This window comes from Lathyrus oleraceus, chromosome 7 (assembly GCF_024323335.1).
Source record: "Lathyrus oleraceus cultivar Zhongwan6 chromosome 7, CAAS_Psat_ZW6_1.0, whole genome shotgun sequence".
In the NCBI taxonomy this organism is placed as follows: Eukaryota; Viridiplantae; Streptophyta; class Magnoliopsida; order Fabales; family Fabaceae; genus Lathyrus; species Lathyrus oleraceus.
The window spans coordinates 323,853,344-323,866,541 of record NC_066585.1 but is presented as its reverse complement, the minus strand read 5'-3'; the positions used below and the strand labels follow the sequence as shown (position 1 = coordinate 323,866,541).

At 42.1% G+C, this 13,198-nt stretch overlaps 1 non-coding gene across 1 annotated transcript; it reads left to right on the top strand.

Moving 5' to 3' along the window:
• The first annotated feature begins 12,716 nt into the window (after window positions 1-12,716).
• LOC127109327 (small nucleolar RNA R71) lies at window positions 12,717-12,823 on the top strand. Its single transcript, XR_007796641.1, has one exon. It is a non-coding gene; the product is annotated as a small nucleolar RNA R71 (small nucleolar RNA).
• Window positions 12,824-13,198: the final 375 nt, after the last annotated feature.

The window sequence follows — 13,198 nt, the reverse complement described above, 5'->3', positions numbered from 1 at the left end:
ATTCACGGCAGAGGCGATGAACAAATATCCCAGAATTGGACAAACCATACATCGTTGGAAAGGTCTTGTTACCAGGAGTAAGAATATCATAATTATTTCACCTAAAACTCCATGGATTGAGCGAATCGAACGAAAACATTTTGAGCACACAAACTTAAATTGAGCATATCTCACTCATTATCCAGCCAAATTCAAAACTATTTATATCAGCATCATCAGCAAGACAAAATCTACAAGATCATATACATGAAAAGGCAATACAAGAGATGCGAATTTCACCTGGTTTGAGATGACAGTTGATGGATTTGCGCGTTCAAGGATCCAAAATGTCCAGATCTACTTCCTCAATCTTGCTATGAAGCTCAATGCATGAATTGACACTTGAATTCACCTAGATCCAGCTCATTTTCAAGTTTCCATGTTCAGGTTCAAGCTTTGAATATGCACAATTCTTGACCAAATTCCTCAATCTAGTCCTTGATTCCTACTCAATAATGCTCAATGAACTAGATTATGCAAGAAAATTGATGAGTTATGTGAAGAAATTTCAAGTTCGAAGTGAGAGAATTTTTGGAGGGAAAATGGAATTCTAGATCTAGAATGTGTTGTTATGGCAAATGCAGTTAGGATTAGGCTTATATATGATGTGTTAATGATGCTGTAATTATAATTAAGCAATGGCTAATTGAAAATTAATGAGAAATGAGGTGTAATGCAAATTTGGCAAATGTGAGGTGGCAAGGCAAATATGCACGTGAACAGTGCCATGCAAGGTTCATCTTCACTTAAAAACATCCAATGAACATGATGGAATAATCAAATGGCTTGTATGATTCACCAATTTTGAATTACCAACTTTCCCTCCAAAATGCACTTGAATGGACATTTGATCATGTGAGCTCTTTTCATGCAATGCAATGGTTGATTTGGAATCTCTTGGTAACAAGGAGCATTTTGCAAAAAGAGTGGTTCAATTTGGAGTTTTGGATCAAAAGTTATGCTATGTTGAACTTCCATGTACACTTGGTGATCATTTGGCCATAACTTCTCAACCATTCATCACATTATCATGATATTGGACTTTTTGAAAAGGGGAGAGAAAGACCTTCAACTTTCATGTTCACCAAATATCCATTTGAAGCTTCTTTTATGTTGGAAAGTCAAGTTGAATGTGGTCCAAAAACTTGCCATTTTTGGAAACTTTCAATTACAGGTCACTTTCTATTTTTGGAAACTTTTGATTTGACTTCAAAATCTTCAAGGTAGTTGTTTGACATGATGAATGAACCTCTTTTGAACATGAATGAGGTGTCTCAACTCATCTCCCCACCTCATAGCCCTCAGTTGACTGTTCAGTTGACTTGTATGGTCCTCAAATGACCTGAAAATGCACTGATGAACTTGGGTCTCTACCACTTGGTAAAGTTGCTTCAAAATGAACCTTGGCTCATATAAGCTCTTCAAAATAATCATGTGGCCTTCATCTTAAGGAAAGACTTGCTCTTTTGCACTGAAGATTCTCTTGATGCCAATTCTTACTGCCATGGTGCAATGCAAATTGGAATGATAAATACCTAAAAAAATGAAATGAATGCATGAATGGGGAGGGCAAATTTGAGGTGCTACAGTTGCCCATATTCAATCAACTGAGGACCTGAATGGATGAAAGCAACAACTATCAGACTTTCAAGGTAAACAGGGATTGAATACCAAAAGAATCGTAAAATTTTCACTCTGCAGGTGACGAAGTGAAGAAAGCGAGGCCATTCACCGATGGCGGCTTCAAGGCAGGACTTGATATTTTCCGATGTCAAGGAAAGCGAGGCCATTTACTGAAGGCGGCTTTACTGGGGAGGAAAAAAGATGTTTAAGACTGGAACAAGACCAGACGTTTACTGACGACTCTATTGAGGAATTGATATTTATCAAAGAAAGGATAGATGACCAGACATTTACCGATGACTGGGAAGAAAGAAACCACGACCAGACATTTACCAATGAATGGGAAGAAAGAAACCACGACCACACATCTACCGATGAATGGGAAGAAAGAAACCACGACCACACATCTACCGATGAATGGGAAGAAAGAAACCACGACCAGACATCTACCGATGAATGGGAAGAAAGAAACCACAACCAGACATCTACCGATGAATGGGGAGAAAGAAACCACGACCAGACTTCTACCGATGAATGGGAAGAAAGAAACCACGACCAGACATCTACTGATGAATGGGAAGAAAGAAACCACGACCAGACATCTACTGATGAATGGGAAGATAGAAACCACGACCAGACATATACCGATGAATGGGAAGAAATAAACCACGACCAGACATCTACCGATGAATGGGAAGGAAGAAACCACGACCAGACATCTACCGATAAATGGGAAGAAAGAAACCACGACCAGACATCTACCGATGAATGGGAAGAAAGAAACCAGGACTAGACATCTACCGATGAATGGGAAGAAAGAAACCACGACTAGACATCTACCGATGAATGGGAAGAAATAAACCACGACCAGACATCTACCGATGAATGGGAAGAAAGAAACCACGACCAGACATCTATCGATGAATGGGAAGAAAGAAACCACAACCAGACATCTACCGATGAATTGGAAGGAACTCGATGTTTACCGATATCGAAAGATGATGTTTACCGACACCAAAGAAAGACTGACATTACAGGGATCAACACGACACTTACCGGTATCGCAAGGATGACATCTACATATGTCGAAACAAGGCAGACACTTGCCGGGGACTACACTGGGGAGTCAAGCTTTCCTTTCACGGACGGGTGAGGAAATAAACCTCTCTGGGGATTGTCAATTCTGAATGCTGTCAAGAGCAACTGCTGCAAATGTGTGACACTGATGTTGAAAAATGATCCGCCTCTGCTGGGGATATGATCTAATCTGGCTTAACACATGTATGCATATGTTTGAGTATTCTATGGCGTAATGCTCCATACTGAATGGAAATTCTACGCGATTTGAGGATGCAAATGCAAGTGATGATCACTATATGCAAGATGCAAAGGGAGGAAAACTCCTGCAGGGAAAACAAACGATCGCTTTGCTGAGTACCCGATTCTGATTCGATCTTCCAACTCTGTGGGTACACATAATAATTTTGCTACGGATACTTACTGATTTGACATTCTCGGAACGACAGAGAAACCAACTCAACTGGGGAGCCACTTGTTGGGAAAAAACCAACCATTCAATCATGCTGGGGAATAGCACTGCTGCTGGGGGAAAGTATAATCCTCACTGGGGACGACCTCCACTGAACCCGATCTGCTTGGGGATTTCGCTGGGGAGAAACTATCAACGCTCACCTCCGTTGGGGAAAAAGCAACCCTCAGACTTGCTGGGGAAATAACACTCTCAACCCTGCTAGGGGAAACAGCAAACTTCAGGCCTGGCTGCTGAGGAACCACCGATCTCGAACCCGTTGGGGAGACAAGTTCTGGACTTGACTTAGACGACCCAACTTCTTACACTACTGGACAGTGTCGAAACACCTTTGAACAAACTGTGGCTCATCTGCTCTAGCCAGCAAATAAAGATAGTAACCTGCAAAACAACAAGACATACATGCCCCAGGGGATCGTATGGACAAAATACACTCAAGCGTACTCGACATTCAAAATGATTTTCAAATGTTTTATCTTTCCGCACGTCATTGTCTAACATTCATGTTTTTAGATGCAATGTTTATCAAAAATTCAGACGTTTTTGAAAACAAAGCAGTAAAGAAAAAACAAGAGAGCAATTTGACTGAATAACGACTTTTATTGATTGAAAATGGCCTATAAAGGCAAAATACATCAGGAAGCAATTCCTAGGAAGCGGTAATTGCGCCAAAAAAGGAAATAAACTATCCTATTGGCAATGTGAACACGGCGTTCCACTATTTTCCAATTCTGTTATGACCCGTATATCCTCAATTTCCCCAAATTCCCTGCTTTCTGAGAAAAATGATTGGACCGATCACATCCTTCAAGATGGTAGATACTGAGGCGCGATGAAGTACAGATAACTCAGATTGTAGTCTTTGCTTTAATCCCTCTTTTGCCTGGATCGCCTTTTCAGGTCTTCAATCCACCGGGATACCCATTTTTGCCTAAGTCGCCTTTGCAGGTTTTCGAGTTACCGGGTGTACATATTTTTTATTCTTTATCCCTAACTTTTGCCCGAACCTTTTTTCTTTTTTTTTGTTCACCGGGATGCCCTTTTTTGCCTGGACTCTTTTATTCTTTTTGTCCAACGGGTCAATTTATGCGAAGTATTTTTTGACTACATCTGAATTCACAGGGGATGGAAAATCTTCACCATCCATAGTTGTAAGCATCAAGGCTCCACCAGAAAAGACCTTCTTAACAACATATGGACCTTCATAATTCGGAGTCCACTTGCCCCTGTTATCTGTACCGGGAGGAAGGATCCTCTTCAAAACCAAATCACCTGTCTGATAGCTTCGAGGACGCACTTTCTGATCAAAGGCCTTCTTCATCCTTCTCTGATATAGTTGCCCATGGCACACAGCTGCTAATCGCTTCTCCTCGATAAGGCTTAACTCGTTGAACCTTGTCCGAACCCATTCAGCTTTGTCTAACTTGACATCCAACAGGACTCTTAGAGAAGGAATCTCCACTTCAACAGGTAGGACTGCCTCCATACCATACACAAGGGAGTAAGGGGTTACCCCGGTCGACGTACGTACTAAGGTACGGTACCCATGTAAAGCGAAGGGCAACATCTCATGCCAATCCTTGTACGTAATGACCATCTTTTGCACAATCTTCTTAATGTTCTTGTTTTCCGCCTCTACAGCACCATTCATCTTTGGTCTGTAAGGAGAAGAATTATGGTGTTCGATCTTAAAGTCTTTGCAAAGCTCTTTCATCATCTTGTTATTGAGATTCGAACCATTATCAGTGATGATTCTCTCAGGAACCCCATACCGATAGATAATCTCCTTCTTAATGATTCGGGCAACCACTTGCTTGGTAACATTGGCATAGGAAGCTGCTTCTACCCACTTGGTGAAGTAATCAATCGCGACTAGGATGAAGCGATGTCCATTAGAAGCAGTAGGTTCAATCTTCCATATCATATCGATACCCCACATCGCGAATGGCTAAGGGGAATTCATAACATTCAGAGGGCTTGGTGGTACATGCAATTTATCTACATAGATCTGACATTTGTGGAACTTTCGAGCGTATTTGAAACAATCGGATTCCATGGTTATCCAGTAATAACCGACTCTTAACAACTTCTTGGACATTGCATGACCACCAGCATGGGTACCGAAAGATCCCTTGTGTACTTCCTGCATTAACATGTCTGCTTCGTGTCTATCCACGCATCTGAGCAGAACCATGTCAAAGTTCCTCTTGTACAACACATCATCTTGGTTCTAGTAAAAGCTTCCAGCTAGCCTTCTCAATGTCTTCTTGTCATTCTTTGACGCTCCTTCAGGATACTCCTGGATTTTGAGGAAATTCTTAATATCATAGAACCACGGCTTCTCATCAATAACAGACTCGGCTGCAAAAACATATGCAGGCCTCTCGAGTCGATTCACAGCAACGTGTGGCACATGATTATGCCAATGGACTTTAATCATGGTAGACCATGTGTCTAATGCTTCAGCCATTTGATTTTCATCTCGGGGTACATGATACAACTTCACTGTCTTGAAGAAAGTCAGGATCCTTCTGGTGTAGTCTCGATAAGGAATCAAATGCGGCTGATGAGTATTCCAGTCTCCATTGACTTGGTTAATCACAAGAGAAAAATCTCCATAAATGTCCAGAGTTTTGATCCTTAGATCGATGGCTTCTTCAATCCCCATGATACTAGCCTCGTACTCAGCTTCGTTGTTAGTCACTTCAAAAGTCAATCTGGCAGAACAAGGTAAGTGTGCACCTTTAGGATTGATAAGTACTGTCCCAACACCATTTCCATTCACATTTACCGCCCCATCAAACATCAGTGTCCACTTGTCATCGGGATCCGGTCCTTCCTCGACAAGAGGCTCTTCACAATCTTTCATCTTTAAGTACATGATGTCTTCATCAGGGAATTCAAACATCATCGACTGATAGTCATCAATTGGTTGCTCGACAAGGTAATCAGATAGAATACTACCTTTGATGGCCTTTTGCGACGTGTACTGGATATCATACTCCGTTAGAATCATCTGCCAACGAGCCACTCGACCAGTAAGAGCTGACTTTTCAAAGATATACTTCACTGGGTCCATCTTAGAAATCAACAAGGTAGTATGGTTCGACATATACTGTCTTAGTCGGCGAGCATCCCATGCCAAAGCGCAGCAAGTTTTCTCGAGCTGCGAATATCTTATTTCACAGTCGGTAAACTTTTTGCTAAGGTAGTATATTGCATGCTCTTTTCGACCAGACTCGTCATGCTGTCCCAATACACACCCCATCGAATTCTCTGTTACTGAAAGGTACATTATCAGAGGCCTCCCGGGAACTGGAGGTATAAGAATTGGAGGTTTCTACAAGTATTCGTTTATCTTATCAAAAGCTTTTTGACAATCATCATTCCACCTGATTGCTTGATCTTTTCTTAGCAATTTGAATATCGGTTCACACGTGGCTGTTAGGTGAGATACGAACTGAGCAATATAGTTCAACCTCCCTAAAAACCCACGAACCTACTTTTCCGTTCTTGGTTCAGGCATTTCTTGAATAACTTTTACTTTTTCTAGGTCAACCTCAATCCCTTTCTCACTGACAATGAAACCTAACAGCTTTTCGGATCTCACTCCAAACGTACACTTGTTTGGATTCAGCCTCAGTTTGAACTTTCTCAGTCTTTCAAACAACTTTTGCAAGTTCACCAAGTGCTCCTCTTCTGTCTGAGAATTCGCAATCATATCATCCACGTACACTTCAATTTCTTTGTGCATCATGTCATGAAAGAGAGTCGTCATAGCCCTCTGATAGGTAGCACCGACATTCTTCAGCCCAAATGGCATCACCTTATAACAGAACGTGCCCCAAGGTGTAATGAATGTCGTCTTTTCCATGTCTTCTAGCGCCATCTTGATCTGATTATAGCCAGAAAATCCATCCATGAAAGAGAAAACCGAGGATTGAGCAGTGTTATCAACCAATACATCAATGTGAGGTAATGGGAAGTCATCTTTCGGACTAGCTCTGTTTAAATCTCGGTAATCGACACATATCCTGACTTTACCATCCTTCTTCGGCACATGTACGATGTTGGCCACCCAAGGGGGATAACTGGTAACTGCCAGAAAACTCGCATCCAACTGTTTCTGAACCTCCTCTTTGATCTTGACAGCCATATCAGGACTAGTTCTGCGAAGCTTCTGCTTTACCGAAGGACAATCTTCTCTGAGAGGTAGCCTGTGCACCACAATATCTATATCCAAACCAGGCATATCTTGATACGACCATGAGAATACCTCCACATATTCTCGCAACATTTCAATCAGCCCTCTCTTGACCTTTCCCTCTAAAGCAGCCCCTATCTTGATCTCTTTCTTGGCGTCCTCAGTACCAAGATTAATGACTTCCAACTCTTCCTGATGAGGTTGATTGACCCTTTCCTCCTGTTTCAATAGTGTAACCAATTCTTTGGGGGGTTCACAATCTTCTTCACTCTCCTCTTCGGCTTGGTAAATGGGATTATCAAAATCATACTGAGCCATAACATAACTGTTCTTAATGGATTCCGCGAGATCGATTCTGCACGAACGATGTTTAATGCTTTATTTTAGAAAAGAGTTCAAGAAAGTCACAAAAACAAAAAACATTGCCATTTTTATTGTTTTGAAAATGAAAATAAAAACAGAAAGACAGTGAGCACAAGTTTGATTGCAAAACGTCCTTTATTAATGATAATCATTGAAAATTCAAAACATGATGTGGCCCTACAATGAACTACTACGCCCCAAGCAGAGCATAGGGTTTTTGTGCAAAATGAAAACAAAAGAAAATTACTCTGTCTGAAGAGTAACTTGGACTATTTCTTCGGCAGTCCAGTTGTTGACCTTCTCCCCTGGAGCACACGGGCGCACCCAGTTGTCCATATCACAATCATTGTCGCCGTCTTCATCGCCTATTGCAAATACATCACCGTGATTCATCAATCCAGCGCTGGTGAAGGTACACGGCCCTTTCTAATTCTGAACACCTTGCTCTGATGACTGAAGAGGTTGATAACCAATGCCAAATTTGTCTTCTTTTACGGGAATATCAATCATCTTGCCCCAGCTTTCCGCGTTACCTGACTTAATGTCCTCTAGAGCTTGCTTATAGGACGCAATTGAGGCACTTGGCTTCTTCTGCTCAACAAAAGCCACCTTCTCGATATCAACAGTCTCAAAAGCTTGGCATAGAGTTTCGTGAATTTCACCATCCATTTCCACATATTTGAAAGAGGATAAATGGCTCACAAGAATGTCCTCTTCGCCACACACAGTCACAACCTGACCATTCCACACATACTTCAGCTTTTGATGGAGAGTTGACGAAACTGCTCCAGCCCCATGTATCTAGGGACGCCCCAACAGACAACTATATGCTGGTTGAATATCCGTCACATATAAGACAATATTAAACACTTCCGGGCCGATCTTCACAGGCAACGTGACTTCACCAAAAACTGACCGCTTGGATCCATCAAAAGCACGGACAATGAGATCACTCGGTGTGAGAATAACCCCTTCAACATCCCGCTTAATCAAAACCTTCTTGGGCAACACATTCAAAGAAGAGCTGGTATCAACCAATACATGCGACAACACCGCGCCTTTGCATTCCATCGTGATATGCAGGGCTCTATTGTGATTGCGACCCTCAGGTGTCAAATCTAGATCTGTGAATCCCAGACCATGTCGCGTGCTAACATTTGCAATAACACCCTCGAGCTGGTTAACCAAAATCTCTTGAGGCACGTAAGCCATATTCAACATTTTCAACAAGGCGTTACGATGTGCCTCAGAACACATTAACAGAGAGAGAATAGAGATTTTTGACGGTGTCTGGTTCAGCTGATCCACAATCTTGTAATCACTTTTCTTGATGATTTTCATAAATTCCTCCACGTCTTTTTCAAAAGAACCCTCAGGCACCTCCTTCCGCACTGGTTCTTCCTCACCCACAACTTGTTTTCCTTTTGCTTTAGCAAGGGCCTCAACATTGTTATCTTTCGGGATCTGTGGTGCAAACAAACGACCACTTCTCGTAAAGCCTCCGGGTTCTCCCATATTATCCACAGCCGAACCAACTGTTACGGGAGTTTTATCTGATAAACCAATCGTCACTTGAGCCTGATTTACCGGTCTGGTCTGATTTTCTGATCTTCTATTACTACGGAAAGCATTGTCATACTGCCACGGAATTGCCCTACCATTCTCAAAAAGTCTTCCACCAGAAGCAGAAATGGTGGTAGGAGCACCAACAGTCACCGAAGAAGATATGGTCCCGGGAGTACCAGCAGCCACAAGCACATTAACAGTTCTCGAAGCACGTCTGGGACCTTCTGATGGCGTGAAGTAAATGGTAACAGTTGATACCTCTCCACGATCTTTCACTATCCGACCAAACTGTAAGCAACCTTCATCCATCAATCCCTGGATACCTCTTTTCAACTTCACACAGCCATTTTCATCATTATCACAATCTGAACAAGTCTCATCACAACCCGGGAACACTCCCCCTTTCAGCAGACGTTCCTTTACCACAAACAACGAAGTCTGAACATCATCAACATCGACTACCAAGTCCAAAGCTTCCTCATCTTCCACACTGTTCACCCTGGGCCCACCATGCTGAGGCATAGGACTATTCACCACATTTGGGACAGGAGCAAAGTTAATCATCTTGGCATCAATCAAGTCCTGAACTTTATGATGAAAAGCCCGACAATTCTCAATGTGATGCCCGGGTGCACCAGAATGAAAGTCACAACGGACATTAGCATCATACCCAGCAGGAATCCTTGTTAACGGCGCCATAGTGCGAAGTTCAACAAACTTCAACCTGAGCAGTTCAGGAAGCAATTCAGCATAAGTCATTGGCAACGGGTCAAAATGACGTTCTGGGATTCTCTGTCTTGGCTGAAATTGGCGTTGCTGTTGTTATTGTGGTTGTCCTCTTTGTTGTTGTTGGGGTTGAGTTGCTGGAATAGTCACAATAACAACTTGACAATATTGTCCTCTGTTCATATTTCTCCGATGGTGTACAACATTTCACCCTCTCTCCTTCTGGGTGCCCCCGAAAATGGTTTCTTAGAACTCGAAGAGCTTGAAGAACCAGGGTCCTGGGTCTTTCCCGCTTTGATAAGACTTTTAGTTCTTTCTCCGCAGATTATAACATCTGAAAAGCTACCAAACGGGCAACTTCCCATACGGTCCATGAACACACCTTACAGGGTTCCAATAAACATGTCAGTCAATTCTCTCTCCAACATCGGAGGTTGCACTCTTGCAGCTAATTCACGCCACCTCTAGGCGTATTCCTTGAAGCTCTCACCAGTCTTCTGAAACAAACTCTGCAACTGGGTTCTTCTCGGAGCCATGTTTATATTGTGCTTGTACTGCCTCAGAAAAGCTTCACCCAAATCTCTCCAGCTTCTAACAGATTCTCTTTTCAGGTCCATGTACCAGTCCAAAGACGCTCCAGACAAGCTGTCTTGGAAAAAGTACATCCACATCTTTTCATCATCAGTATATGCAAATATCTTCCTGTAATAAGCCTGCACATGAGTTCGAGGACAAGAAGTGACATTGTATTTATCAAAAGATGGCGCTTTGAATTTGTAAGGGATCCTCAATCCATCAACCAGACCCATGTTGGTAACATCAAAGCCCAAGGAGTTCTGACACTCCATGGCGCGAATCTTCTCAGCAAGGGCATCAACCTTTCTATCCCTCACTTCCGTCCTTCCTACTTCATCATCATCACTGAGGACAGTGAACATATCTTCCTGTCTGTCAACCAAATATGCAGGATGGCGGGCTGGAGCACGAGCCGCTCGAGCATTAGCAGCTTCTGCAACGATGGGTGTCCATTGACTCTAATACCCCTCAATTCATCACCCACAGCATAGTTATTGATAGGGGTGGTGGCAGAAGCGGTGTCATTGATAGGGACTCCTTCCGACGAATTTCGACTGACAGGTGGAATCACAACATCTTGTCTTTGGGCCAAGGCTCGAAAGTATAAATTCTATTTTCTCGTCACCTATCTCAAATGTCAACTTTCCTCTCTTGACATCTATTATGGCTCCTGCAGTCGATAAGAATGGCCTACCTAGAAGGATTGGTATATCATTGTCCTCTTTGATATCCATGACAATAAAATCAGTAGGGATAAATAACTGACCTATCCTAACAGGAACATCTTCTAAGATACCTATCGGATACTTAACAGATCTATCGGCTAACTGAAGTAATATCTTAGTGGGCTGTAATTCTCCTAAGTTTAACCTCTCACAAACTGCTAAAGGCATTAGGCTCACACTAACTCCTAAGTCTAGAAAAGATTTTTTGATGACATGATTACCCAAAAGGCAAGGAATGGAGAAATTTCCAGGATCTTTATCTTTCTTAGCTAACTTTTCCTCGGAAATAGAATTACATTCCAAAGGCTTCGGATCGTCTAGTCTACGTTTGTTGGTAAGGATGTCTTTGAGAAACTTTGCATAGGAAGGTATTTGGGTGATGGCTTATGTGAAAGGGATTTCTACATGAAGGTTTTCTATAACTTTAATAAATTTTTGATATTGTTTATTGATCTGAGCTTGTTTGAGTCTTTGCGGATATTGTATAGGTGGTTTGTATGGCGGGGGTGGTACGTAAGTTTTATCTTTAGGTTCTTCTCTTTTTTCTTGACCTTCCTAGTTTTCAGATTCCTTTGGTTCCTTTACTTTATCCGGGGGTTTGGTATATTCCTTGGAACTTTCGGGTTCACTCAATCTAGGTTTTGGTGGCTCATCATAAGCGTTCCCACTTCGTAGGGTAATGGCATTGGCTTGTCCTCTCGGATTTTGTTGAGGTTGTCCAGGGAATTGTCCTCCAGGTGTTGGCTGAGGGGCTTGGTTTAAAGCTACCTGAGAGATCTGGGTTTCAAGCATCTTGGTATGAGTAACTATTTGGTCAACCTTGGTTCCTAACTGAGTAATCAATTCGTTAACATGAATGTTTTGGTTCATGAACTCCTTGTTTTGTTGGGTTTGAGCGGTGATAAAAATTTTCATAATTTTTTCAAGGCTCAGCTTTGGTGGCATAGGTTGCATAGGTTGATTTGATCTTGGGGCTTGATAACTAGGTCTCGGGATATCATTATTTTGGATAGGGTTATTGTTTTTATAGGAGAAGTTCGGGTGATTCCTCCATCCAGGGTTATAGGTATTCGAGTATGGGTTCCCTTGGGTGTAGTTCACTTGCTCAAAGTGGGTTTCGTTTAATAGACTGCATTCTGCAGATTGGTGTGCTTTGGTTCCACATATCTCATAATCCGACGAGACTGCAGCTACATAATTTGGGTTTTGAGCCATATCTTCGATGAGGGTACTAGCTTCAGGATAAGGTTTGTTAATCAGAGCACCGCTTGCGGCAACGTCGATGGTCATCTTGGTGTTATAGTGAAGTCCATTATAGAAGGTTTGAATGATTAACCAATTTTCTAAACCATGATGTGGGCATGCTCGTAACAACTCTATATATCTCTCCCAAGCTTCGAACAGTGATTCTCCTTGGTTTTGGGTAAATCTAGTTATATGGTTTCGAAGAACGGCGGTCTTACTTGGGGGAAAATATCTAGCAAGAAATACTCTTCTAAGGCTATCCCAAGTCGTAATGGAATTGGGTGGAAGGGAATCTAACCATGATAGGGCTTTATCTCTGAGGGAAAAAGGGAATAATCTTAAACGTATTGCCTCAGGAGAAGCTCCATTGGTTTTAAACGTGTCTGCTAATTGAAGAAATATTTTTAAATGTTGGTTTGGGTTCTCAGTAGCGAGACCTGCGAATTGTCTTTGTTGCACTAGTTGCAACAAGGATGGTTTAAGTTCAAAATTATTAGCTGGGATGGTTGGGTTTACTATACTAGAACTAGGTTCTTCGTTGGATGGTTGAGCGAAATCCTTAAGAGGTCTTTGGTTTTTATC